General features: G+C 57.7%; 1 protein-coding gene across 3 annotated transcripts in view; it reads left to right on the top strand.

Annotated features, from left to right (window-relative positions):
- FBLN2 (fibulin 2) overlaps window positions 1-25,989 on the top strand; it is a 105,916-nt gene that overhangs the window by 12,818 nt on the left and 67,109 nt on the right. For 2 of the 3 annotated variants that reach the window (XM_059940468.1, XM_059940466.1), the window contains exon 1: window positions 17,091-17,197. The exons of the other annotated variant lie outside the window; for it this stretch is intronic. The gene's annotated coding sequence lies outside the window, so the exon portion shown is untranslated. Of the gene's footprint in view, window positions 1-17,090; window positions 17,198-25,989 lie in introns of those variants that run through there. 3 annotated transcript variants of the gene reach the window in all.

The following is a 25,989-nucleotide window of genomic DNA, read 5'->3' as shown; positions in this document are numbered from 1 at the left end:
CGGTGACACCACGGCCCAGACACAGGGCTCCACAGACGCCAGGGCCCGGGGTCCAGGCAGGCTGGGGGGTGGGAGACACAGCGAGGAGCAGGGGACACATGGGGACAGCGGGGACTCCCACTGCCCTGAGATCTGTTTCGGGAGTTAGAACATCTCTTTGTCCGGGAAGCGGGCCTCAGACTTGTGCAGCTGGTGTGTGGCCATCAGGAGCCGGCCCCCTTGGGTGTGACACCAAAGCCCACATTTGACCTTTCTAGCATTTTCCGCAGCTGCAACACAAGGGCTGGCCTGCACAGGGCCTGGCGGTGGTAGATGCTAGGCAGGAAACCTCCTTCCTCCCTGGCCTCAGGGAAGGCTGAGATGGGGGGCCAGGGGCAAGGGCAGCAGAACAAAGGCCTTTTGTGCGTAGGAGGGATTCTGGCTGGCCCCGTCTGCACGTGGGATTAGGGTCATCAGTCTGGCAGAGCAGGCATGGGTTGATCCAGGCTGCCTGCTGGGCGCGTCAGCCCTGCTGGTGTGGGGCTTGGCTGCTGGGTCACGTCTCTGCAGCGGTGGGCTCACGGCCATCTGGGCTGGGAAAACGAGAGCCAGAGAGAGAGAGCCTGACAAGTATCTTTCTGGGGTAACAGGGCAGAGCCGGAAATGTCCGCAACCTCAGAGATTACCCCCCGGGCCAGCCCTGCCACTACTCAGATCAGAGGCCTGGTGGTCGCTCCAGGTGGGACACAGTCAGGGCGAGGACCCTGTTGATCTGATGCCCACCGGGTGGGCCCAGCAAATAAGACAAAGGCTCCAGCCACAGGGCCCGCGTGGTGGCCCCAGGGCGAGGCCTGGGGAGCAGGACCCTTTCTCACAGCTGGCGACTTCCCGGGGCCGTGGGGACCGGGGGGGGAACAGCCCCCCATGCCCCTGACAGCGAACGTGGGGGCCTTGCCTGTACATGATTTGAATCAATACTAAAGGCAGTCTGCTTTTTATTATCACCATGCGCCAAAACGTCTAAAAAGAGGTCAAGGATAAAATACTTCACTGTGCTCAACCACTGCTGTGATACGGTTGTTTTCATAACATAGATGCGTGCTTCAGATGTGCGGATTTTGACGACGTATCTTTTCATAAGCATTATGTCGTATGTGGAATTTAATTAAGTCCCCGTGATCCAGTCACCCCAGCACCTGTGGATTCAGCTCTAGGCATGTGTTTGGGGGGTGAGTTGGTGACGGCTCAGAGTACTCAGGTCACTTACAGGGCATTTGGTGTCTCTACTGCCTGTGGTGCCACCTACTCCTGTGTTTAGGCAGTGATTGGAAATAATCGGTGACTGCACAGTGAGTTTAAAGATGGAAAAGCAGAACTTGAGTTACTTTTGTTCTTTCTATGTGACCACATGGAGCTTTTACTTGGGTTTAAAATCTAAAAACAGTGGGGAAAAAAATGCAAACTCTGAGAGAAATGCTTTCACTTGGTGGGTGCATGGGTTTTTTTGTTTTGTTTTTTTTAATTTTTGGCTGTGTTGGGTCTTTGTTGCCGCATGCGGGCTTCCTCTAGTTGCAGCAAGCAGGGGCTACTCTTCGTTGCGGTGCGTGGGCTTCTCATTGCCGTGTCTTCTCTTGTTGCGGAGCACGGGCTCTAGGGTACGTGGGCTTCAGTAGCTGCAGTGCTTGCGGGCTCTAGAGCGCAGGCTCAGGAGTTGTGGCGCACAGGCTTAGTTGCTCCGTGGTATGTGGGATCTTCCCGGACCAGGGCTCGAACCCGTGTCCCCTGCATTGGCAGGCGGATTCTTAACCACTGTGCCACCAGGGAAGTCCTGGGTGCATGTTTTTGTCCAGACATAAAATATTTCCATTTCATGATTAAAAGTGGGGTCTTGAACAGATATCTGCACACCCATGTTCACAGCAGTAGTCTTCACAATAGCCAAAGGTGGACTGGCTTGGACACCCCAGGGTTGATTCATTTATTCATATAAATGGATAAACAAAATGTGGTCTGTACATATAATGGAATATTATTTGGGCATAAAAGAAAGGAGATTCTGACACCTGCTGCAACATGGATGAACCTTGAGGACATTATGCTCAGTGAAATAAGCCAGTCACAAAAGGACAAATAGCATATGATTCCACTTATATGAGGCCCCTAGAGCAGTCAAATCCGTAGAGACAGAAAGGAGGATGGAGGCGTGTATGTGTGTGTGGACCAGGGAGTGGGGGAGGGAGAGTTAGTGTTAAATGGGGACAGAGTTTCAGTTTGAGAAGATAAGAAAGTTCTGGAGATGGATGGTGGTGATGGCTGCACAACAATGTGAATGTACTTAATGCCACTGAACTGTACTCTTAACAATAGTTTAGATGGTAAATTCTGTGTTATGTGCATTTTACTACAATTATGTGTTATGTATAAATGACTACAATTTAAAGACGGTGGCCGTGATATTCACGTGGGGAGGGGAAAGGCAGGCCAGGGAGGCTGGCATGGTGGCACCAGGGCCAGTGCTGACTGTTCCCAAAGCCCCGGGGCAGCTAGCTCTGCACCAAGGCAAGGGCTCTGCACAGCCCACGGGGTACTTAGTCCACCAGATGGGGACCCAGTGCTGTTGTACGACGTCAGCACAGCGATGGGCCCGGCCCGGGAGGTGCTGAGGGACGCTGTTGTCTGGAAGAGCAATTGGTGTTGAGATGAGACTGGACACTAGGCATGGGCTCGTCCAGCCCTGCCTTCAGTCTTCTGCAGAAGTGGAATTGATATATTTACACACTTTATCAGGTTACTTGCCACCCCAGTCTGTGCGAAGACATTGACTTCATTAAGCACTTTTTCCTGTGCCCATTGAGACGATGGAATGGCCTTTTGCGTCTCTGGTGACCCGGCCCACCTGCCCTCCAGGTGAAGCCAGGCTCCCGAATGGGCCGTGCTTGCACGTGATGCCTTCCCTCTGTAGAGGAGGCTGGATTTGGTTTGTTCGTCTTTGTTCAGGATTTTTGCATCTGTGTCTCTGGATGAGACTGGCCTGTGCTTGTCCTTCCTTGTACTTGGGGGAGTCTTCTATTTTTCAGCTCCCCCTGCCCCGCTATGCTCTCACCAGCTCAGCTGTCTAAGCTGGACGGGGCCCCAAGACCGAGGGCCAGGTCGTCATTGGGGGTGCAACTTCCTGGGTCTGCGTAGACCTGAGCCCATCTGTACAGCCTGGGGGGTTCGGGGGGGGGTCCTGATGTGTGAGGCTGGTGGCCGCTGGCAAAGTCATCAAGCGGGCGGGACCCCCTCAGTCTGCGTGGCAGGTGGGGGCTTGACTTGGTGGATGGGGTCTCCTGCAGCTGGGCCGCAACCTGGTGCCCCGTGAAACCCCCGTCTCTTCCTTCACAAGGCCCAGCTTCCTAATTCACTGCCACCGGTTCACTGAGCAGCCTGCACTCCTGGGGGGACAAAGCAGAAGGTTCTTTTCCTTCCATCCGTGCTGCCCCCAGCTCTGCTGGCCGGCTGTTCCATGATCTCTACCTCCGGCAGATCCCAGAGGGCTCAGTTAGGGAAAGTCGGGTTCCGGCCACTGCAAGTCTCCTCCCCTTTTTCCCCTCCCGGGTTGGACGTGGTCTGTGGCCCGGGACATGGTGGGAGGGTGCGGCTGGCCTTGCACTGCTCCCCGCCCTCCTCTGCCTCCAGCCTGCGGGGGTGGGGGTTTGCAGGGAGGAGGCCGGCGTCCAAGTCTGCTGTCCTCTCTCTGCTGGTCTCTGTAGCCTCCTGGGCTGCACTGAGCGGCTGTCAGTGTCCCCAGTGTGGCCTCCATCCCCACCATCACATTCACGGCACATGTGATTCTTCCAAAAGCGGTTAGGGAGAGGCCCCCTCTGCGGAGAGGCCTGACCTGGGGCACCTGGGCACAGCTGGACTCTTTCCCATCTGCGCGGTTCCTGCCCCAGCAGGGCCCCCTGCTGCTGTAGTCCCCCCATTGCCAGGCGTCCCTCTAGGGTTGGAAACAGACAAGACAGCCCACGCCAGGCCCCTTTATTGTGGTGACCATCGGGCACCAGCGGACAGTCCCTGCAGCCGCTGTCTGCCCTGCCCGCTCTCTCCTGCCCTCCTCTCCCCTGCACACGCAGGCGCAGGATACAGGGCCGCCGGGCCTCTGCAGGACGTGACATCCAAACTGAGAGTGAGGGGCCTGTGTCCTTGCAGATCCACCTGATCTCCCGGAGATTTGGCTTCTGGGGGAGGGAAAGTTCGGCTTATGTCCTGTAAGAACAGTGCACAGCCCTGATGGTTGTTGAATGCACCCCCAGCGCCCCACGTCCTCCTGGTCGGCTACAGATTCAGATGGGTGGGTGGGGCGTGAGGGGTTCCTGGGGGGGGGGGGTGGCCGGAGCTGCAGGCTTCTGACTCTCTTTAGAACGTGGGCTTTGGGACTTCCCTGGGGGTCCAGTGGTTAGGACTCAGCGCTCTCACTGCCGAGGGCCTGGGTGCGATCCCTGGTCGGGGAACGAAGATCCCACAAGCCATGTGGTGCAGCGCCCCCCAGAAAAGAAAATATGTAAGAAAACCATAATCTGAAACTCTCATAGAATGTGGGCTTCGGGGGGCTTCTTTGTCTTTAGCTTTGGGTCCTGGCCACTAGTTCCTGGAAAAGCAAAAGTCTCTTTCAACACCTTGGGCTACTGACAGGCTCAGATAAGGCGGTGACTCAGCCCCGACCCCACAGGGTGTCCTGATTAGATCTGAGGCTGCCTTCCCTCCTCTAGATCCCCAGATAGGGATAATCCCTGCATCACTCCCTCTTGCTCTGACATCTAAAGACACAAGGAACAAGGATTTGGGTACAAGTAGTGACCCCAGAAAGTACAGTGAGGGTGGAGGCAAGAGAAGGAGGAAAGTCACCAGCAGGGGGCGTGTTCATTAGCGAGTCACCACCGGGACAACTGGGGCCCAAGCCAGCTGGGGACCCTGAAGGGCCTGTGCAGCGCACCCCTCAGAACTGCCCTGGCGGGAGCCGAGGAAACCAGGCGTTTGCCCAGCCATCCTGCCCCTCGCTGGCCAAGGTTAACTCCGTGGCACTCGGGTGGCCCTGCACATGTGGGCCAGGTGCACCCCTGCGACCAGAAGCCACGTGTGAGCAAGGCTGACCACGGGGGCTGCGGTGACCTCCCACATGGGCTGAAGGGCGGCGGGCGGGGCACGGACGTTGTCTGCCACTGGACCACTCTGCTACCCTCTGGACACCTAATCAAAACACACATAAACAGACCTGGGGGGACATCGCAGCTCACCGCAGTCCCGTCCTTGGGTAACTTCTCATGCCCCCGGCATAAGTGTGGGCGTGCTGGATTTTCACAGATCACACAGACTCATGCAACTGGCCCCCAGATCAAGAATCAGAACCTGAGCAGACCCCCGAAAGTCCCCTCTGTGCCCCCTCCCAGTCCCAACCACCCTGAGGGTACCCGCTCCCAACTTCTAGCCACACAGATTAGCTTTGCCTGTTGCAGAAGTTGGTAAAAACCGGCCTCCTCTCTGCGTGATCGTTCGCGCCTGACTTCTTGGGCTGAGTTAGTGAGCGATGTCAGTGTTGTCGTGCGTGACCGGGAATTGTTTGTTTTCACTGCGATACCATCTGCAGCTGTGTGGACACACCCTGACTCGCTTGTCCATCCCCGCTGTGGTGGGCATTCGAGTGACTTCCAGTTTGGGGAACTACGGGCAGTGCTGCTGGGGATCTTCTCGTCGGGCCGCTGGAGGACGCCCGCTCACCTCCTCTGGAGGAGAGTTTCCGGGTTATCCAAGTTCAAGTGTTCAGCTTTAGCCAATTCTACCAAACAGTTTTCTGAGATGATCGTACTGTGTGAAGCTCCCAGCAGCGGCGGACACGATTTCCAGCTGCTGTTCCTCCCTGCCCACACTGGAGACTTCCATCCTCTTCCTTCCACAGACCTAGTGGGCGTGGGGCTCGTTCGCATGCACCGTGCCCTTCTGCTCCCCCACGAGCCTCTAGCACACTTCACAGACGACAGGACAGAGGCCCAGAGAGGGAGTCCCTTGCCCCACGTCACACAGCGTGCGGGAGGCGGGATGGGACTTGAGCCAGGCTCTCCGCGGGAGGCCTTCTGCTGGCAGGCGGCGGGTGGAGGGGCCGTGGGTGGACGCTCCGCAGATTTCCTGACACCAAGTGGTGAGTGGGACGGAGACGCTCTCCTCCCCTTGAAGCTGTGCAGCAGGCCGGGTGACGACAGCCGCCCCTGCCTGTCCTCTGATCTGCCGAGGGGAGGCTGTGCTGCACCCCGTCTTCTCAGGGCAGGGTCAGGGGAGGTTGGGTGGGGGACGCCCCCGCCCTGGCTGCTGAGAGCACCGGAGGGCACCATGCTGCGACCCCGGGCAGGGAGCCTCTGGGCGGTGCAGCGACGCTCGGTCCAGCCTCTGCCCCTGCTGGCAGAGTCTGAGGGCCCGTGACCGTGACCTCCAAGCCTCTCAAGTTCCTCATCTGTTAAACGGGACTGGTGGCGGCGCCTGCCTGGAGGGCTGGTGTGAGCCCTGCACGAGCCAAGGGAGGAACATGCTTCGACCGGGACTCTCGGGCCCACGGGAGACTCAGATGGCAGGGCCCGGAGGCTGAGAGGGACGCTGGGATGCTGCCTGCCCGCCACCCCCTCCGCCCACATGTTGGCACGTGGCTTTGTTCAGCTGCAGCCAAGCTGTTGAAAGAGTCCAGAACACGGCCCCTTTGTTCGGTCCCACATCTGCCCACTCCCTTGGCCTGAGATGGTGGGTCAGACCTCAGGCTGGCCACCCAGGGCATGATCTCTGATGGGAAGAAGGCCAGGGCTCCCCTCTGTGAGACGGGGACACAGAGAGGGCTTAGTCCGGCAGGACCAGAACCCAGCTCCCGGATTCCCAGTCCAGTGCTCCCCCCTCCCCCACCCTAACGTCGGCTCCTAGTGGTCCCTGGGTCCCTCCCAGGGTCTGTGTCGGGGCCGCCACTTTTCTTAAACAAGCCCATGCTGCCCCTGTCCATCCCTGTCTTCCACAGAGAGTTGTGTTGATCTGGCTCTGTGCAGCCACATTCCCACTTACGAGGAACATAAGTGTGAGCGAAACAGTCATACTCTTGACCGTCAGGGAGTTTGCAGTCCAGTGGCAAAGGCTGATGAGACTGCTGACAATTATGGCACAGGAGCAGTGCCTGGAGACAGAGCACACAGGCACTGTGGCCCCACAGTCTGGGTTGGGGTGGGGAGAAGCCAGGAGGGCTCCCTGGAGGAAGTGATGTTTCAGCTGAGACCTGAAGGCTGAGAAAGAAGCAGGCAGGCAAGGATGTGGGGCCAGTGGGGAGAGGGAGGGTGTTTCTGGCAGGTGCCACATCACGAGCAGGAGCTGGGAGGTTGCAGAGAGCAGGGTGTGGGCAAGCAAGTGGAAGAAGCCCTGTAGGCGTGGAGGGGAAGGGACACTGTGAGAGGAGAGTCAGAAACACCCTGCTCCTATTGAGGCTAGACGCAGATCAGAGCCCAACCACTGTAGGGCCTTGCCGGCCTGGCCTCCGGGCGTGGGCTTTGCTCCACGGCCCCTGGGAAGCCACAGAAGGGCTTAAAGGCAGGGAGTCACATGGCCAGACTGTGCTTTAGAAATCAGTGATTGCCAAGAAGAAAACAATATCTTCGGGGGCAAAAGACATGAGCAGAAATTTCACTGAAGAGGAAATGCAGATGGCTGGCAAACACACGTCAAGATGCTCATCCTCATTAGTAACAAGGGACATGTAAATTAAAACCACACTGAGATACCATTTCACACCTACTACATGGGCTAACGTTAACAGGGTTGGCAGCAGCTGGCGGGAGCGCATGTTGGTACAAACACGCGGAAACAGCAGTTTGGCTTGAGCTGGTGAACTTGAAAATGTGCACACCCGTGACCCAGTGCTGCCTCTCCTGGACCCTGGCCCTAGAGGACTAGGACAAATGTCACGGGAAGTACTGTGCGAGAGCAGTCAGATTAGCATCACTTGTAATAGGGAAAATCAGACAGCAGCCTAAATATCGATAGACAGGAGATTCACCCAGTGTGTTAGGGGCAGTGGAATATTATACAGCACTGAAAGGAAATGCAAACCAGCTGCAGACTGACATGGGTGCGCTCATCAATGCAAATAGGAACATTTATAGGGTGTTTGTTTAGGTCAAGTTCAAATACAGCCCAAACGACGTAACAGTTTAGGGATGTACCCAGAGGTAGTCACCCTTTTAAGGAAAACTGGAGAGATGCTGCAACTGGGGAGGGGCCTGGGAGAGGACTTCTGGATCTGGAAGGCCCTGTCTTTCACAATCGCCCCTTCTGGCATTTTCACAAAATGGGAATCAGCCACTGGGCTCATGTCACATTCTCTCCTGCTGGCTTAACATTTTTGCAATGGGTGTAACCTGCTTGTTTTATTATTAGTCACCAGCCACAGGCGACAGCATTCCTATCAGGCCCACGTTGCTTCCACGGTGGTGCCGTGGCCTCTGGTACCCAGCCTAGCAGGAGTCAATGACTGTGTGAGATCCGGGAATCTCTGGGCTCTCATTGGCTGGACTGGCTCAGGGCTTCCTCGGCTGAGAGCCAATCACTGATGAGCTTGATGAAGTCCCCTTATGTCTGTTGGGGCTTTTACAGAGAACATGCTTTAAGAATGTGTGCTGTTATCTGACAGTATCTGAGTTGAAAGTAGAAAAAATCAACTTCAAATCCAAGAATGCAAATTTACCCGCCCTGTCGGGGTCATTCATGGATTCCTCTCCAGCATCTGGCAATGGACCCCAGTTTCCAATTAGAGGTTCACCACCCCCAGCCAGGCTTTTGGGAGAGCATATGACCTGGGCTGAGCCAATCAGCACAGCCCATTCCTCTGGCTGCAGTGATTGGTCCAGGCCTGAGCATCTGACTTAAACCCCTCCAACTGGAGAGAACCTTACCACCAGTGGAGTATTGCTTCATTTTGTCTGGACTTGAAGGGTTGTGGGCCAGAGCTGCTGGGAATTTTGGTCACCAGGAGAGGTGCTTTTGGTGGAAAATGGAGGAGAGGGGAGGAGAGCTCAGAGACAAGGGGGGAGAAACTTGTTCCTGGAGACATTTGAGTACGTGGATCCAGCTATGCTTGAAGTCCTCCCTTTTTTGGCTTACGCCTCTTTGAGTCAAGTGTTCTGTGACTTGCAGCAGGAAGTCCAGACCGGCACCCTTCCCCAGCTCATCAGTGACACCTCCCGAGCCAGAAACCCAGGAGTCACCCCTGCCCCTCTCTCCCCAGCTCCCAGCATCACACCAGCCTGTGTGGTCTCTCTCCTCAGTACCTCTGCAATCCTACCACGTCCTCATGTCACCACCCTCATCCGAACTCCATCATCTCCCACCTGGACTCTAGTACCAGCCTCCTCAGCACTTCCCACTAAAATCCTCCAGCAGCTCCCCACAGCTCTCAGAATAAACACTGAATGCTTCTGATAGCCCACCGGGCCTCGTCAAATCCTGTCCTTCCACAGCCCTTCCTTCAAAGGAGTCCTCAGCTTTGTGTGCTCAGCCGGCAGCCGAGGGGCACTGCGGGCCGTGTGTATGGGCAGTTCAACAGTCACCCGAAATAACTACTTCCAGCCTGGGTCACATCGCCTGAGGTCTAAAGGTTGGAACGTGGAAGGTGAAACTTCTCTCTAGGCTGCACAGAGAGCCCCGGGGTCCTGAGCTCAGCCTCTGGCCCAGCCTTGGGAGGGGGACAGGCTGAGTGGGCCACAGGGTGCTGGCCTTGGTCAGTGTGGAAAATAGTCGCCTTGGGGCTCTGACTGAGGGGGAGCAGGGAGGTCTGCAGTTACCAGAGGGCAGGGCCGGAACCCAAGAAGGAGTCGCCTCTCTGTGCGAGGAAGACTTTTCTCTCCACACCTAATAGCCCAGTTTCTGGCTCCTTCTTCCAGGTTCAGCTGGGGCAGGAGGATCCAGGCTCGTCCACTCAGGGAAGGGTGTTCTGGGCCCTGTCCCCTGGCATCGCTATGGCCAAGTGCGGCCCAGGGGTCTCAGAGTTGGATCAGGAAACACAGAGCCTGCTGGGCCGTGGCTCTGGACTGGGAGGCCTAGATTGAAGGGCTTGGGACCCTGGGGTGGGAGTGAGCACGGGGCTCACACAAGCTGCCTGGTGGGACAGAGAGAGCCTGGATTTGGACCCAAGCTCAGCTCTGAGTCTCAGCGGTGTGGTGGAGAGGGCTGCAAGAGACATGGTCGTACCAGAGCTTCATAAAGTGTATGACACCATGACTATTTTAGTCTTTACCATTATTCCAGAAAGCTTCAGCCAGGACGAGGGGGCCCTCAGCCACTTTGCTGCTGGGGGGATACTGGGTCTTGCTGGAGTGATCCTGCATTTGTAGCCACTGTGCTCCGTTGCTGGCTGGGGGGCAGCTCAGATGGAGGGGGTGGGCGGTCACCCGCTCTGCTTAGAGCGGGAGATCTGAGTGATGCGTTCCCATGGCCGCCACGAGCGTCATTACCCTAAACTCCTTGGCACCCAAGGACTGGTCGGGTGGAGCCCTGTCAGGTAACTGGAGGTCATTTGGAGCCTCAGAGGCCAAGGTTCATTATTTAGAGATGTGTTTCCCCTCCCCACATTCCTAGAAGGGGAGGCTTCCAGGAATTATCGGAAATTCCTGTCCCTTAACAAGGCATTGTGCTAAGGGTCCAGCCACCAACTCTGTGGACCCGGGTAACCAGAGGACTTGGGGTTAGATTAAAGGGTAACAATGAATGAAGGATGGATGAATGAATGAACAAAAAAAGAGCTGGAAGAAAACATAGGTAGCTTACTACGTCTATCTTAGAATGGAGAAAGCCTTTCTAAGCACAAAGGAAAATACTGGAAAGTTTTTCTACATCAAACTTTACAAGTTCTACATGTAAAAAATATATATATACAGAAACAAAGTTAAAACAGAGGTGTCTGCTGTATGTACTTGGTAGACAAAGGGCCAGCACTACTACTATACAGAGAAGTCTTAAAAATTATTAAGATGAACGCCTCAAGAATGAAAGTGAATGAAGGACATGTACATGGAGTTCTCAGAAGACACACAAATGGCTGGTAAACATTTACAAAGGCAATCAGCTTCAAACAACAGGACAACATCTTCCCCTGGCAGACATATCATAAGCATTTACAAATGTACACACCCTTCGACCTTGCAACTTCTGTGAGGTGGACAAATGTCCCAAGATACAGATTCAAGAATATTCTTCAAATCATTTTTCATGATAAAAAAATTGGAAATGATCAGTGGAGGATCAGATCAACTGTGGTTATAGCAGATAGTGGAATACTGGGCAGCTCTTGACAGTGATTGTGTAGATACATGTTTTGTTGTAGAAAATGGCCGCAATATATCATATAAAAATGTAGCAGAAAAAGTGTTCATTAGAATTTGATCGTGGGTATACATATATACATTCATTCGTGCAACTACTTATATGTATAAAACAAAAGAGGTTGGAAGAGGTTCTCTTGTGAAGGTGGATTTGCTGGTGCTGAATGTTTTATTATGTGTGTTTCCTAACTTGTTTATTAAAATCAGAGTCAGCCTCTCCCATTTCACAGATGGGAAAACTGAGGCTTGGAGTAAGCAAGAAACCTGCTGGGACCAGGCCTCCCGTCTCTGGGCTGCTCCAGTAGGGAAACGGCTCTGAGACCCTTCAGCCTAGTTTTCCAGCCCGCTAGGGAGGTCCCAGCCCCTGAACGGAGTGCCCCTGGCCTCCTTGCTCTCCCCCCTGCCAGGAGAGCTGGCCTGATTGCAAGGCTGGGCCAAGTCTTGTCTAGGGTGGCCAGAACTTTTCAGAAGTGCCAGAAATTTCATCACACCAAGCGGAGGGATGGGCGGGGGTGAGTCACGAATGAGCTAGGCCACAGGAGGTAGGGGCTGACCATTCCCAGAAGGGAGGCGTTAGGCTGGGCAGCTTTCCTGGAATGAGCAGACAGCTTGGGAAAGTGTGAGTGAGAGAAAAATTGTAATGGCTTCCCCCACCTCCTCTCTCTGCATACCCGACTCCACGTGCATCAGCCCCTCCAGCCACTCTGCCAGGGGGGCGCCCGGTCCCTGTTCATACCCTTGGGGATGGGGAACCCACTGCCTGACTGCAAGGTGCTTCCCTCCTGCCTCGGGAAGGGCAGGGAGAGCGTGTGAACTCGAGTCAGACTGCTCTGGGCTGGGGCCCTAGCTATGCCACCGAGCCTCAGTTTCTTTGTCTGTGAGATGGGGGTAATAATATCTAGTCCCTCTAGGATTGTTTTGAGGATTGAATGAATTAATCAGTGTAGGGTGTCTATTAAAGTGTATGATGAGTTTATTTTTCTTTTATTTCAGGCAAAGCATCCTTGGGGATCATAAAAAACTGATCCCTGATGGCTCAGGGATCCAAAGGGATCCTGGTGGCTAACTAACCCGGCGTCCAAAGTGGGCCTGGGAAATGCCGGTAGGTAATGTCGCCACAGTGAAACTCAGGCTATTAGCCAAGGCTCTTGGGTGCAAGTAATAAAAGACCAATTTAGATTGGCTGAAGCCCCAAAGGGAATTTAGTGGCCCCTGGAACTGAAAGGGGTGGGCTGGCTTCAGGCCTTACAGACTCAGAGCTTACTGCATTTGAGAGCTCCTTTCTCTTTTAGGTGAAGGTCCGGGCCAGGTACAGTGGCTCCATGATGCTCAGGGATGCCTTCCACCCAAGTGTGACTTCCACCTGGTAGTCGAGGCGGTGCTGCAGCTCCGTGCCCACCCCGGGCCGTCGCTTCAGCCAGCAGGAAGCAGAAAGGGAGGGAGGGGCCACACCACTTTTGCTCCCATTCAGTGGTTCACATTTTCACTGTCCTACCTGGGTGCTGGAGAGGCTGGGAATGTAGTCTTTAGCCAGGCAGCCGTGGGTCTGTGTCACGTTTCTGTAGTTGTGTTTCTTACACGAAGAGTGGGGGATGGCTGGTCATGTCTGCCCCGGGTAGCCCAGCATCCACAGGGGATGGGAGGGCCAGGAGGTGGGGACGTTTTCAGTGCACGATCAGCTTTTCATTGGGTTGAAAAGCAGGAGGCCGGGGCTACGGACAGGAGCGTGCGTGGGGTGGGCGAAGAGGCTGGAGAGGTGGGTGGAGTCCAGACCAGAGAGGACCTGAATTGCGTTCCCAGGACTGCCTGTGTGCCCACAGATCTGAGCTCCATTCACGCCACCTGCCAGCTGTTGCCCTCGGCCACCCCTTGGGCCTGGGGCGTGTCTACTGCGGCCCACACCTGGGGGCAGGGCCAGCACAGACCCTGGGACTCAGGGCCGTCTGAGCAGGGGATGCCAGGGCCTGGCACGAGGCATCGTGGGCTCCAGGTGGGAGGGACACAGTTGGAAGAAGGGTAGAGGGAGGCGGGGCTTTCCACACTTGGCAGCAGCTCCAGGCAACTGGGGCTTAAAAAATACTGATGCCCAGCTGCATCCTCTGGAGACTCAGCTTGACCTGTTCTGGAGTCGGGTGTAGATGCCCCCGGGTGATTCTAGAAGACGGACTTGTCCTACAGCTGAGGTCTGGGTGGTGCTGCCCTGGGGCTTGTTGGGCAGAAGTCTGACAGGCAGTGCCACCCCTGGGTGAGGAGCACCTCTGTCTGAAAATCACTGCCCATCCACTCTGAAAATCTGTCCCGTAGTTATGGAATATTCTCGAGTCTGGCTGGGCCCAGACACTCACTTTCCGTGCTGCCCAGCCATGGCGGCTACGTCGGATGCTGAATGTGTGGCCAGAGCGATGATGGAGCCGGCCCAGTGCAGAGCTCACCCCCGGACAAAGGGGGGCCCCTTGGCCCCCAGAAGCAGCAGCAGGCCAAGTCCCGGCAGGGAGGTCAGGCCCACCATTCAAGGAGCTAGCTGCCCCCATGCTGCCGGCACCCAGGTGTGCAGGGAGATGGGGGCTCCACGCTGGCTCAAGTTGGTCTAGGTCGTGTGCCATTAGGAACAACAGACATTTAACTGAGGGCTCATCACCTGCCAGACCCGCTCTAAGCATCTCCAAAACAATCATAGGAGACAGGAAATATTTTATAGATGAGTCCACTGAGGGCAGAGGGCTAAAGCCGCCGTGAACATCACACAGGGGCACGTGGCTTTAAACCAACCATTTGGCTACAGAGCCCATGCGTCTAAACCCTACGCTACTGTCGTGTGGGTTATTATTATTGTCAGTCTCATTTCTCAGATGCCGGAAGAGGCACAGTGACCTCCTCCTGGCTACCCAGCGAGGATGCAGACCCAGGAAGCCCGGCGGGCCTCCTCCGCTCCACCCGGGCTGGCTGGGGGTGCAGGCGGGCCCCGCACCCGCCAGCCCTGGCGCCTCGATGCCCGGGAGGCTGCCGAGATGTCACCGATGTAACCCGGCTGCCCACCCTGAGCATTCTGTCTTGGCCTTATCGGCCCGGAACTCCCTCCAACCGTGTCTTGGCCAGGCCCCCGGCCCCAAATTCCTGGTGGGTGATGTGCACTCCATCTGCGATAACAGCTCTGGCAGGGCTCCGAGGGGGCGGCTGCCTTGGTGCATCTCCAGCTCAGATAACAGGGAAGTATCTCCACTTTCTCTCCTGGAAAGCTGGCCAGGCCTTGGGGGCGGGCTGGAAGGTGAGGCCAAATCTCGGCTTGGACACCTGGGGCAGGAAGGGAGCGCACTGGAGGGCAGAGAGTTGCCCAGGCTCACGTGAGGCAAAGCCTGGTGCCTTCCACAAGTCATGACAGGAGGAAGGATTCAATCTACCACTCACTCAGTCATCAGATGCTTACTGAGCTCGCCCCTGGGGCCAAGCCCTGTTCAAAGTACTCTTGGATTTCAGTTCAGTTAATCTTCCCAACAATCCCACCAGATTGGCCCTGATGTCATTCAGCTCATTTTACAGTTGAGGCAATCAAGACCCAGGGAAGTCAAGCAACTTGCCCAAGGTCACACAGCTGGTGCGTGGTGGTGGAGTTCTTGCCAGGCTATCTTACCTACAGTCACTTATAAATGAATTTTAAAAAGGCCGCTAGTGACAAGTACTCTGAGGAGTAGAGAGGGGAGAGAGTGACCGAGGGAGGGGCAGTTGCTATCTCTGCTGGGGTCTCAGGGAGGGCTCTCTGGGGTGGTGACATTGCACCTGTATCTAATCAAGGATGAGCCAGCCATGGGGACCTGGGGGAAGGGCATTCCAGGCAGAGGGAACAGCAAGTGCAGACGCCCCGAGGGAGAACAAGCTCCAGTGGGGAAAAGGGCCCGGAGAGGAAGGGCCTGGCACAGTTACACAGAAAGCCGGGGTAGCCTGGCCCCAGGCTCTCAGTGCAGGCTTTGCCCCTCCGTCTCATCGTGGCTCCTCCGCGGCCAGCCCTGTCTGAGCCCCTGGGCACTTTGTGGCTTCACCACCTCCCAGCTGTGTGACCCCAGGCAGGTGGCTTCCCCTCTCTTTGCTTTTGCTCTTCACTGCCTCACCCCAGTCCTGGGCTCCGGAGGCCCCCGGCATGGGGGTGGGGCACACTCTGGGCCCACGGCTGCTGCTCTTATGTGAGGTGGCAGCCGCTGGGCCATGTGTCTCCTGGCAGGGATGGAAGGGGCTCCCAGAGGTCCTGGGCTAGGCCTCAGGTCCTGGAGAATGTGGCCCCAGGACTGCGGGAGACACAGAGACTAAGGACAGAGTCGGAGGGAAATGCAGAGACCAAGGACAGAGTAAGACAGAGAGACAGACTGCCGTCAAAACTGAGATGGAGACCCAGAGGGAGACACAGAGCAGGAGAGACAGGGTGGGTGAAGAGTGAGACGCTCCAGAGAGACAGGGAGACATGGGCCATCTGAAGCGGACACCGAGAGCTACAAAGAGATGTCGATTCACAGCAGCAAAGAGAGATCAAGACGGAGTGGCTAAGAGATAACAAGAGAAAAAGTTGTGAGTGCTCTAAATGCCCCTGAATTGTACACTTTCAATGGTGAATTTTACACTATGTGAATTTTACTACATCAAGGAGAGACAGAAGGTGGCAAAGAGAGAGACAGAGATGGAAGGACAGAGTCCTGGGATCCCGACTCTCTTGGGACCCTAAGATGGTGGTGGGGAAGGGACCAGGGTGTGGGTCCCTGTGCCAGAGTCCAGGCTTGCAGGGCCCAGTGGGTTTGGGGTCAGTCCCCCTTTCACCGGGTCTGCTCTGGTGCCAAATGTTTGCCCTGGTCTGGCAGTGCCTGATTTTGGTTGTGTGGGTTTTGGGATGGGGTTCTGAGCCCTTGGCCTGCAGAAAGCATCTGGGAGGTAGCCTGTTCCCTGTAGGTCCTCTTACCAGGCACAGGCTCCAAGGCTGCCAAACCTGGTGAGTGGGGACCCGACGATGACCCATCCTGCCTCTGCTCTGGGGGGTGAGAGTTATGGTACTTAACGTTTTGAGCTGAGAGCCTGGAGTGTTCACTGCCTGTTGGGCCCTGTGCCGAGGGCACAACATGGGGTTCTCCATGGCTCCCCACCAACAGCCCAGGGTTAATATGCCCAAGAGATGAGGAGGCTGGGCTCAGAGAGGTCAAGGGCCTTGGTTGAGGTCACACAGTGGCCACAGGCAGATGTGGAGGTTAAGGAAAGGACAAACCTAGGCTGGAGGCTGGGACCCGGTGCCAGCAGGCCGGGGTCTGGGGGAGGGGTGTGGGAGTCCCCCGGGCAGGCAGCAAGGGGATGGGAGGCGGCCAAGCTGGGATTCCCTCAGGCCAGTGTTACTCCTAAGCCCCTCAGGCCCTCCCAACGTGGCCGGGCCCATCTTCCCGGCGGGGACACTGAGGCCCAGGCTGGCTGAGGTTCCGGGCCAAAGAACGCTGAGGGCAGCAGGGCGGGGGCTGGGGCTCCGCGTTTAGACGGGGCGACGAGGGGGTGCGGCGAGGGGGGCGCGCCACGGGGGCGCGGGGCTCGGGGCGCACGCGCGGCGCGGCCACGTCCGGCCCCGGGTGCGCGGCTGGGCGAGGAGCGTCGGCGCCGGCTCGGCCCCCTCCCCGGCCGCGGCTGAGACCCCGCCCCGGAGGTGGAGGGGGCAGGGCGGGCAGGGGGCCCGGCGCCGGCTCAGCCCGCCCCTCGACCCGCCCCGCCCCGCCTCGCGCCGCCCCGCGCCGCCGCGGGACTCCCGAGCTCTAGGCGCGCCGACGGCGGGGCGGACGGACTAGCGGACAGAAGCGCCCGCGGCGGGACGAGCGGAGCGCAGCGCGGTGAGTGCACGCGGACCTCGGCCCGCGCCGCGGGCTCCACGCCCCCGGGCCGGCCGTGGGGACGGCGCCCCGGCGGGCAGATGCGACACCCTGGCCGGCGCCCGGCGGGGCGCGAGGTGGCGGAGGGCCCCCACCCGCCCGGGTCCCGCCGCCCCCTCCCTCTTCCGCGCCCCCCCCCCCCCCCCGGCAAGTCCCGAGCCCGGGTCACCGTCCCGGTAGGGAACTGGGCCCTCGGTCGGGCACCGCCGCCGCCGCGCGCTCTCCTCCCCCTCGCGTTCGCCCATCGCAGGCGGCAGAAGTTCCTCAGGCTCCGCGGGGCGGCCCCGCGTCTCCGTCCCGCATCCCCCGTCCAGACCCTTTCGCTCTCACGCACGCCCGGCCCCTCACACTCATCTCTCACACGTCGCTGTTGCGCACGCAGGCTTCACACACACGTGCCTGGCACACGGGCGTCTCCCAGACACGCACGCCTCTATCAGCCCGCCGTCTGTGAAACGCGTGTGCCTCGTTAACACACACGCGTGTCTGTCACACACACATATGTCTCTCATGTGTCACACACGTGTCTCTCACATCACTGGGGCGGCAAACAGACCCCCTCACCCCCCCACCGTGAATCGTGCACACAGAGTCGTACACGCCAACAACTTCAGAGTCCAGCGGACCCCGGCCCTCCCCCCTGGGCGGGCACAGTCCTCCGTGCCGTCCTGAGCCGGGTGGGCCCCGAGTCGGGCTGGGGGAGGCTCTGGGCTGAGGCTCCCTTAGGGTGTGGGGCGCACAGGCAGGGGGCTCAGTAGGCAGGGGTGGGCCCAACTCCGGGGACCTCCCCATTCCTCCTCAACCCCTGCCCCCCTGCATTCTCTCCCCCTTCCCACTCTCCCTGCAGGGGTGCCCTCCCTCCCTTTGCTGTCACAAGGTCTCACCCCACCTCGGTTTGTGACCACCACTTGGGCGGGTCCGAGCCAGCAGGTGTCGCCGTGACAGGCCAGAAATGGAAAGAAAATTTGGGGGGTGGTCATCATCCAGAGCCCCTTGAGTAAAGGTGCCGGTCCAGGGCCCTGCCCGAGCAAGCCCTGATGCCTGGTCCTGGCACGTGTTTGTGGCCGAATCACTGGGGCTCTGAGCCTCACCTTCCCCACGTGCAAATGGGGGTGACCATCCCCACCAGGAGAAAGGGAGGGCCTGGGAACTACTGCCCCCACCCTCCCCTCTTGCGTCCAGCGCCCACCCGTGTTAAGAGGAGTGGGCAGGGGAGGGATGAAGTCAAAGGCTGTTACCTCCTGCAGGCGCAAACTTGCCAGCCCCTACCGCAGCTGGCTGTGCATGTTTTGTTTGGCTCTTACCATGTTGTTATTATTTTTAAAAAGTTAATTAGCTGCCAGCATTCACAAATTGGCAGCTTTCACAAATTGGCAGCTTTCACATAAAAGTCCGGATTTCCGTCTTCTGAAAAATCACAAGGTCTGGAGCTCAGGACCCACATCCCTGTGAGGTGCCCTTGGCTAGTGCTGCTTTTCTTCTGCCCCTGGGCTGGGGCAGGAGACCATTTGGCCACATTTCCCACCCGGCCTGCGTAGACCTCTGTGTTGGCTGTGCCTGCTGTGTAAACTGGGCTGTTTTTGCAGCAGTGCCCACCCCAAAGTGGACCTAGGGTAGTCTCCTCGCCCATGGCTGGGGAAGCCTTGAGTGAGCCTTGTATGGCCTTAGTGGTGGGAGCCATGAGGGGACCTGGACCACAGGGCCTCTTTGTGACGGTGGCTGGCACTTTCTGCTGGGCTCTGGGGATGGGGGCTGGGGTCCCTGTGGGAGGGAGGCAGGGATCTCAGAGCCAGGCCTCGTCCTTCGCTTTTCTCCCCAGATCCCATCCATGATCCTGCAAGGTCGCAGTCTTACCTCTTTTGAAAGATGGGGAGACTGAGGCCCAGGAAGGGTCTCCCAGCAAACAAAGGACGCAGCTGGGATTTCAACCTAGGTTTTTCTGACTCTAAAACCAAGCTCTTTGCCAGCCTTTCAGTCCACGAGGGGAGGGACTTGGTCTCATTGACCCTGGGCAAATTCCCCAAACCACGTTCACACCTGACAGGCAGTAGGTGCTTAATAAACGCTTGTGGAAGGACTGAGGGCAGTGAAGCTGCCTTCTCAGCAGGGGTCAAGGTGGAGCTCAATTCAGGGCCTAAGATGACAGTCTCACATGACCTAGAGGACCACTACGGTTCCATTTGATCGGCCCGAAAGCCCAGCACACTTTCCTGCTCTGCTTTCGAGTGACTGTGGCCTCAAGACCACTGTGGTGAAGACCCCAAGTCCCTGCAGGGCCTCAGGAGGACCACGGTGTGTCCTGTTGGGCGTCAGAATTCTGTGTTTGCCTTGCACGTGGGGCTGTGGGTGGGAGCATTTTTTCCTTCACTCCCTGGCTGGCCTTGGTGGAGGAGGCGCTCTGCAGGGTGGGACTCGGGCCGAGGGACAGGCCCAGCTCCCGCTTGTGCTCCTTGGTGGCCTCTCGCTGGGTGGCGTGGGGTGGGGCAGCTGCTGAATTATTTTAAGTCCTGGTTCCTGTGACTCTCTGCTCTCTCTGTTTACCACGTGTATGCGGCTGAATTCATGGGATCTGAATGTCCCTGCGATGTGTGGGCCTCCTGGAAGTTTGTTGACTGACTGAACGAGGACCAACCCTATCGGCGGCACATGGGACTTGGGGATGGTGGGCAGCCCCTGGCCTCATTCGTGTACCTCCTGGAGGTTTTCGTTCCTGCTGGGGAGGAAGGTGCTGGGCCTGGCCGCACAGGTGGTGCAGAGGGCCTCTCCCTCCCATCAGTGAGCCTCAGTCTTCCTTTCTGTAAAGTGGGTGCTGTCTGACCGCTTTCTGGGGCTCACAGTACTGAAGTGGGTGTTGGGGATGGGAGCCGGGGGTCTGTTGCCTAGGAGGTAGGTGGTGTATCCCCTCTCTGGCTTCTTTTTTTTTTTAAAGATTCTTGTCTGGAAAGAGCTGATGCTGGTTGAGATTAAGATGAGCAGGGCAGAGGTGGGGGAAGGTGGAAGGTTTTTTTTTTTTTAGCAGAATTATTTATTTATTTATTTATTTATTTTTGGCTGTGTTGGGTCTTCGTTTCTGTGCGAGGGCTTTCTCTAGTTGCGGCGAGCGGGGGCCACTCTTCATGGCGGTGCGCGGGCCTCTCACTATCGCGGCCTCTCTTGTTGCGGAGCACAGGCTCCAGACGCGCAGGCTCAGCAGTCGTGGCCCACGGGCCTAGCCGCTCCTCGGCATGTGGGATCCTCCCAGACCAGGGCTCGAACCCGTGTTCCCTGCATTAGCAGGCAGATTCTCAACCACTGCGCCACCAGGGAAGCCCCCCCTCTCTGGCTTCTTGAGCTCTGAGCACCTGCCTCCCCACCAACTGAAGGCCCTGCCCTGGGATGTAGTTCCAGCTTGAAGTGGGCAACCCAATCCAGGCAGGAGGGCAGGGCCCTCTGGGAAGGGGATCTCTGAGCTGAGATGGGAGGGTGTGGGCAGAGGGTACAGCTGGTGCAAAGAAAGGACTTTCGGTGGGGCCTGGCTTGGTGTGTGCGAGGGACAGGAAGGGAGGGGGCTGGAGCGGGTGGGGGAGGGGAGGGGGGAGGAGGAGAGGGGTGGGGCAAGACATTTGAAAGCTAAGAGAAGTTTCTCTCCAGGGAGCAATGAGATCTGATTCCCATTTTAAGACACCCTCCCTAGCTGCAGGATCTAGAGGTTGTGGGCCTCCGCAGTGAGGATGTTGGCAGGAGTGTGGAGGCCCCGTCCCGGGCCCTGTGCCGGAGGGCAGATCTCACCCTTGAGAAGCCACAGGTAGGTGGGGAAGCAGGGCTGTGGACAGACGCTTGAGATCCAGGGTGATATGTGCTGGTCAAACAGATGTTGGTGCAGCCGTACAATGGGATATTATGCAGCTGTAAAAAATGAGGAGGCTCTGATCTTCTGGATCTGTTGAGAGAGGAAAACAGGGTGCTCAGTGGTGTGTAAAATACGCTGCCTCGTGTCAAATAAGACGTAAATCCACGTTTGCTTATAGGCTCATAGGCAAGCACTGAGAGGAAGCACTGGGGCGAGTTGCGGTGGTTACCTGTGGTTACCTGGAGGGCGTGTGCAGGTGGGGACAAGGGCACAAGGTGAGGTGACACTCCCATTGTGTGCCTTCTTATATTTTCTGGATTTTAAGCCGTACCACTATATTGCCTGTTCAAATGTTACATTAAATTCAAAAGCAGTTGGGCAGTTGGTGGGTGACTGTTCATTTGTGAGTTTTAAGTGCAGTGTTTAAGGATGGGTTTTAAGTTCCCTTTACCGACCTTGTTGTTGAACAGACTGACTTCTTCCTGGCGTGGTATACAAAGGTTTCCACTGTGATTAAAATTAGATGGGAACAAAGTCACATTTTGCAAAGTTTGGCAATCGGACAAAAGAAAAAATGCCCCCTTTTTGTCTTCCCCCTTTTCCTGTGGGTGTTTCCTTCTGCTGATTTGACTGCTGGCTTTTCCTGGGGTGGGCACCACAGCACTTAGCATCCCATCCTCAGCCTGTTTCCACAGTCTGCCTGCCAGCCGGACCAGAGCTTAGCGGCAGATCCAGACCCCCGGGGGTCTGTGCAGGTGGCAGCTGGGCACAGGGAAGTCCCCGCTTTGGACACCTGCCAGGCTCAGATCCCACCTCTGCCACTCACAGGCCCTGCTTCCTTCGGGCCAGTGACCTTTTCTGAGCCTCAGTTTCCTCATCTGTCAAATGGGTGTCGTAACCCCTCTCTTAGGGTTGTTGGAAGGAGGAAGTAAGTGATACCTACAGGGTGCTGGTCACTGTTCTTGGGATAAAGCAGTACCAATACGACCTCCGCTGCCCCCACAGAGCTTGCTTTCTGTGGGGAGATGCAGACGGATGCTCACCGTAACGTCAGAGCTGGCCGTGCGCGCCTGGGCTAAAAAGCAGATGGAGCTGGCTGAGACCAGGGTGTGGGTGGGGCTGCTTTAGGTAGGGCATCAGAGGAGGCCCGTGGAGTACGGACACTCAGGCAGAGGGCACAGCACGTGCAAATGACCTGGAGCAGCTGGAGGACAGGACCCCTGTGAGCAAGGAAGGTGGTCAGATCTGGGGGTACAGGAGGGCTTTCAGTTTTATCTTGGGTGTGGTGAGGATTCAGTTCGGGGAGGGGTGAGGTCTTCCTGGGATTTCCGGGATCCCCCCACTCCCCACCACAGCTGCTGGGAGGGGAGCAGGCTGGAGGGTGGCAGCAGCCTGGGGCCTCGATCCGGGCCTTGTGGGGCAGTGGGAGTGGAGTTGCAGCCTCCCTCCTTGAGGGTGGGCAACCCTGGGCAGGGGTTGTGTGGGAGCAGCTGGGAGAGGCTGGCTGGACTCGGGGTTCCTTCCACATCAGGGGCCTTGGCCCCTCTCCTTGCACACAGCACTCACAATAGTGTCTGGTGTGGGCCGGCCCATGGTCCCTCCCTGGCCATCCCCAGGGCCCCAGAGACCTATGTAGGCAGTTCTGAAATGCTTCAGTCACGGCTGTCCTGGAGGAGAGCACAGAGGCTCTGGGAGCCTAGGCATGGTCAGGGAGGGCTCCCTGGAGGGGGTGATACTGGCGCTGTGATGTGAAGGTTGAGGGGTGGACAGTGGAAGGAGGATTGGAGGAGGCGGGAAGTAAGGCTGGCCTCGTGCACTGGACCAGACGTGGAGGACCTCATGTCCTGCCCTGAGGGTGGCAGATGGGCAGCCTCGGGGTGTTTCTGAGCAGGGGAGGGGCATGGGCAGAGTGCTGGAGGGGCCCTCTGGCAGCCCAGGTGTGGGGGGTGGGGAGTGGAGGGGCAAGCCGGCAGGCAGGAGGCCTGAGCGGGTGACGGCAGGGAAGCAGGCTCAGAGGGGTGGGCCTGGCTGCAGCTGCACAGCAAGTGAGGAGGAGGGGCTGGGCGGGAGCTAGGTCTGTCCACCTCGAGGTCCTGCCCCGGGCTGGCCGCCCCTGGACTACGGGGTACTGTGGCACGCACGCACCACTAATTCCTCTCCTTTGGGCCGGTCCCTTCCTGGGGCCCATCTGGGGTCAAGCCATGCGTCATTTTGCCCCATTGTCCTCAGGGTTGTTGGAATTTGGAAACATTGCAAAAACGCCTCTGTCTTCTCATATATGGAGATTATTGCAAAGAAAGTGCTGGTTTGGGGAAAGGTTATTTCCTTCCTCGAGGGTGGGGAGCCTGGCTCTTCGGCGGGGGGGAGGGGGGGGAGCTATAATGTGGGCGGCCACGGCGACCCCGCCCGGGTCAGTGTTGGTGAGGAAGTGGTGCCGCCTGCCTGCTGGGGGCGCGGGTGCGGCCGGGGGGTGGGGGGAGCGTCAAGAGCCTCCGCATGGCCAAGAGGGTGGGGGCCGCAGGCACCCATGTGCCCGGGAGTGGATGGCCGCCTGCGGCCACGGGAGGCTTTTGTCTTCAAGCAGACCCTGCTGGCCTCAGGCCATCTCACCTCCCAGGGCCTCAGTTTCCTCATCTGCGCATTGGGGACAGTCCTCCTGGTTCTGCTGTCATTTGGTGCCCAGGAATGGCCTGAAGCGTGGGAAGAGGGTTCTGAGGGGCTGGGTGATGGTGGGGTGAGGACCCCGCCAGGCCAGGGAAGCACCTGCCTGGGCCCAGATGATGGGGGCCTTGGCTTCTCCATCTGTAACATGGGCCTGGTGGTGGTGCCGGCATAGGAGGGGCCTGTGGAAAGCGCCCAGCACGGCTCTTGGCACGTATGCAGTGCTTAGTTAACACGTGTTAGCTCGGTTCTGTCAAGGGTCATGCCCCCCTTCTCCGTGATCACTGAGATGCCGTCGTCTGCATCAGGGCTGGCCCTGGGCCTTGTGCTCCGGGCTCACCCATTGTTGATAAGCCTCCCAGAGTTCTTCCTGCCTCAGCCTGGGTCTCTCATCCAGCTGTGTCTGTGATCACCAAGTGAGCTTTTGGCGCTCCAGAAAATTCTGTTCTTAGAGTCTCCCCACAATGGTCTTGACACACGTGCACAACCACACGGTACCCTCCTTGACCTGAAACACACACAGGCACCTGTAAACACGCACACGCACACATGCTCTCTTTCAAGACCACCATGCTTCACTCTGGTTTCCATGTCAACTTTCCGAGTCCTCATGAGCTCAGAGATTAGCCATCCTCCTGGGGGTTCAGTGCTGGCCGAGCTCCTGGGTCCCTCATCTGTTCCCCAGCATATCCTCAGAGCAGATGAATTCAAATGTTGTCCGAACATGGGCACTGCATAGGGGGTCTTGTGCCCTTTCTTGGGAAAAAAAAAAAAAAAGCCAGAGCGTGTTGGCTTCCGCTTGTGCTCAAGCGACCGTTAGCACAATGCCATCACATTTTCTGCTGGATTGCCCCCACCTCCTGTGCCTTTACATTATAGTTAATAGATTTTAAAAAGTTCCTCCCCTGTTTTGCTTACACTTATACTAAAAGGAGGCCGTTTTTCACAACTGTAGATAGACTCAGGATCGCTCGCTCTAAATCAGCAATACCCGTGAGAACAAAGATGACAGCCCCAGTGCAGGACTGAATCCCAGCCCCTGCTGTTCCCTGCCTCTGTCGGCCTTAAGCCCAGTGCTCCTGCCCCCTCTGTGCTGCGAAGGAAGGTTGGCAAGGGTCAGGGAGACGTTCGCTCCACACACAGGGTTCTCTGCCGTCCTGACTGCGTAAGAGGGTAAAGGGGGATGATTGCTCACCACGGGGCCGCTGGTACTTCTGCCTTCTCCCTGAGGTCTCACCTCACCCCGAGAGGTCATCTCTAGCCCGACGGGGGGGGACCCTCTAGCTGGTCACTGCACACCTTGCATCTTCTGGGGATCCCTTCCTGCTTTCTGGGCCCCCCTTGGCCCCCTTCCTGCTGGGCGGGGCCACGAGAGGAGACTGCTGTCCCTCCAACAGAGATGTCTTCTCTCAGACCAAGTTCCTGGTTCTCAGGCAGCGGCTGGTCCCCATTCCCACGTGGGGGCGGGGGTGTCCCCTACCCCCCAGCTCTGTGCCCTTCTGGCTGCCTGGGCAGAGCCCTGGAGGGTGAAGGCAGCTTAGCCTGGGCCGTCCTGTGGCCTGGGGTCCATGCTAGTGGGGGACAGGCTGGAGCTCAGGGCCAGGGCTCCAGTGCCGAGAAAAGGGGGCGATGGCGCCTGGCAAGGTGAGGCTGGGCCCAGTCCAGGGAGGAGGTGGGGAACTAGGCCTGCCCAGATGGCAGGGTGCCTTGTAAACTGTAAAGTTCGGCGCCCAGCTGAGCAGTCATTAATGTTACTTCTTGCGGGTCACACCACTGACACCACAGTAATGGCTGGTCAGGCCCTACTTAGCCGCGGGACCTAGCGTGGAGGAAAGTTTGCCCCCGACCTCGTACCACCCCCCCACCTAACATGTTTTCTTTTCTCTTTTTAAATTTTATTTATTTATTTATTTATTTTTGGCTGCGTTGGGTCTTCGTTGCTGCATGTGGGCTTTCTCTGGTTGCGGCGAGCGGGGGCTACTCTTCGTTGTGGTGCACGGGCTTGTCCTTGTGGTGGCTTCTCGTTGCGGAGCACAGGCTCTAGGCACGTGGGCTCCAGTAGTTGTGGCACGTGGGCTCAGTAGTTGTGGCACACGGGCTCTAGAACGCAGGCTCAGTAGTTGTGTTTCACGGGCTTAGTTGCTCCGCGGCATGTGGGGTCTTCCTGGACCAGGGCTCAAACCCGTGTCCCCTGCATTGGCAGGCGGACTCCCAACCACTGCGCCACTAGTCCCCTAACGTGTTTTCTGAGTGCCCGACCTTA

This window comes from Balaenoptera ricei, chromosome 11, assembly GCF_028023285.1.
Source record: "Balaenoptera ricei isolate mBalRic1 chromosome 11, mBalRic1.hap2, whole genome shotgun sequence".
NCBI classification, from domain to species: domain Eukaryota; kingdom Metazoa; phylum Chordata; class Mammalia; order Artiodactyla; family Balaenopteridae; genus Balaenoptera; species Balaenoptera ricei.
Note: the sequence above shows the minus strand (reverse complement) of the source record. Positions and strands in the feature narration are given on the sequence as shown.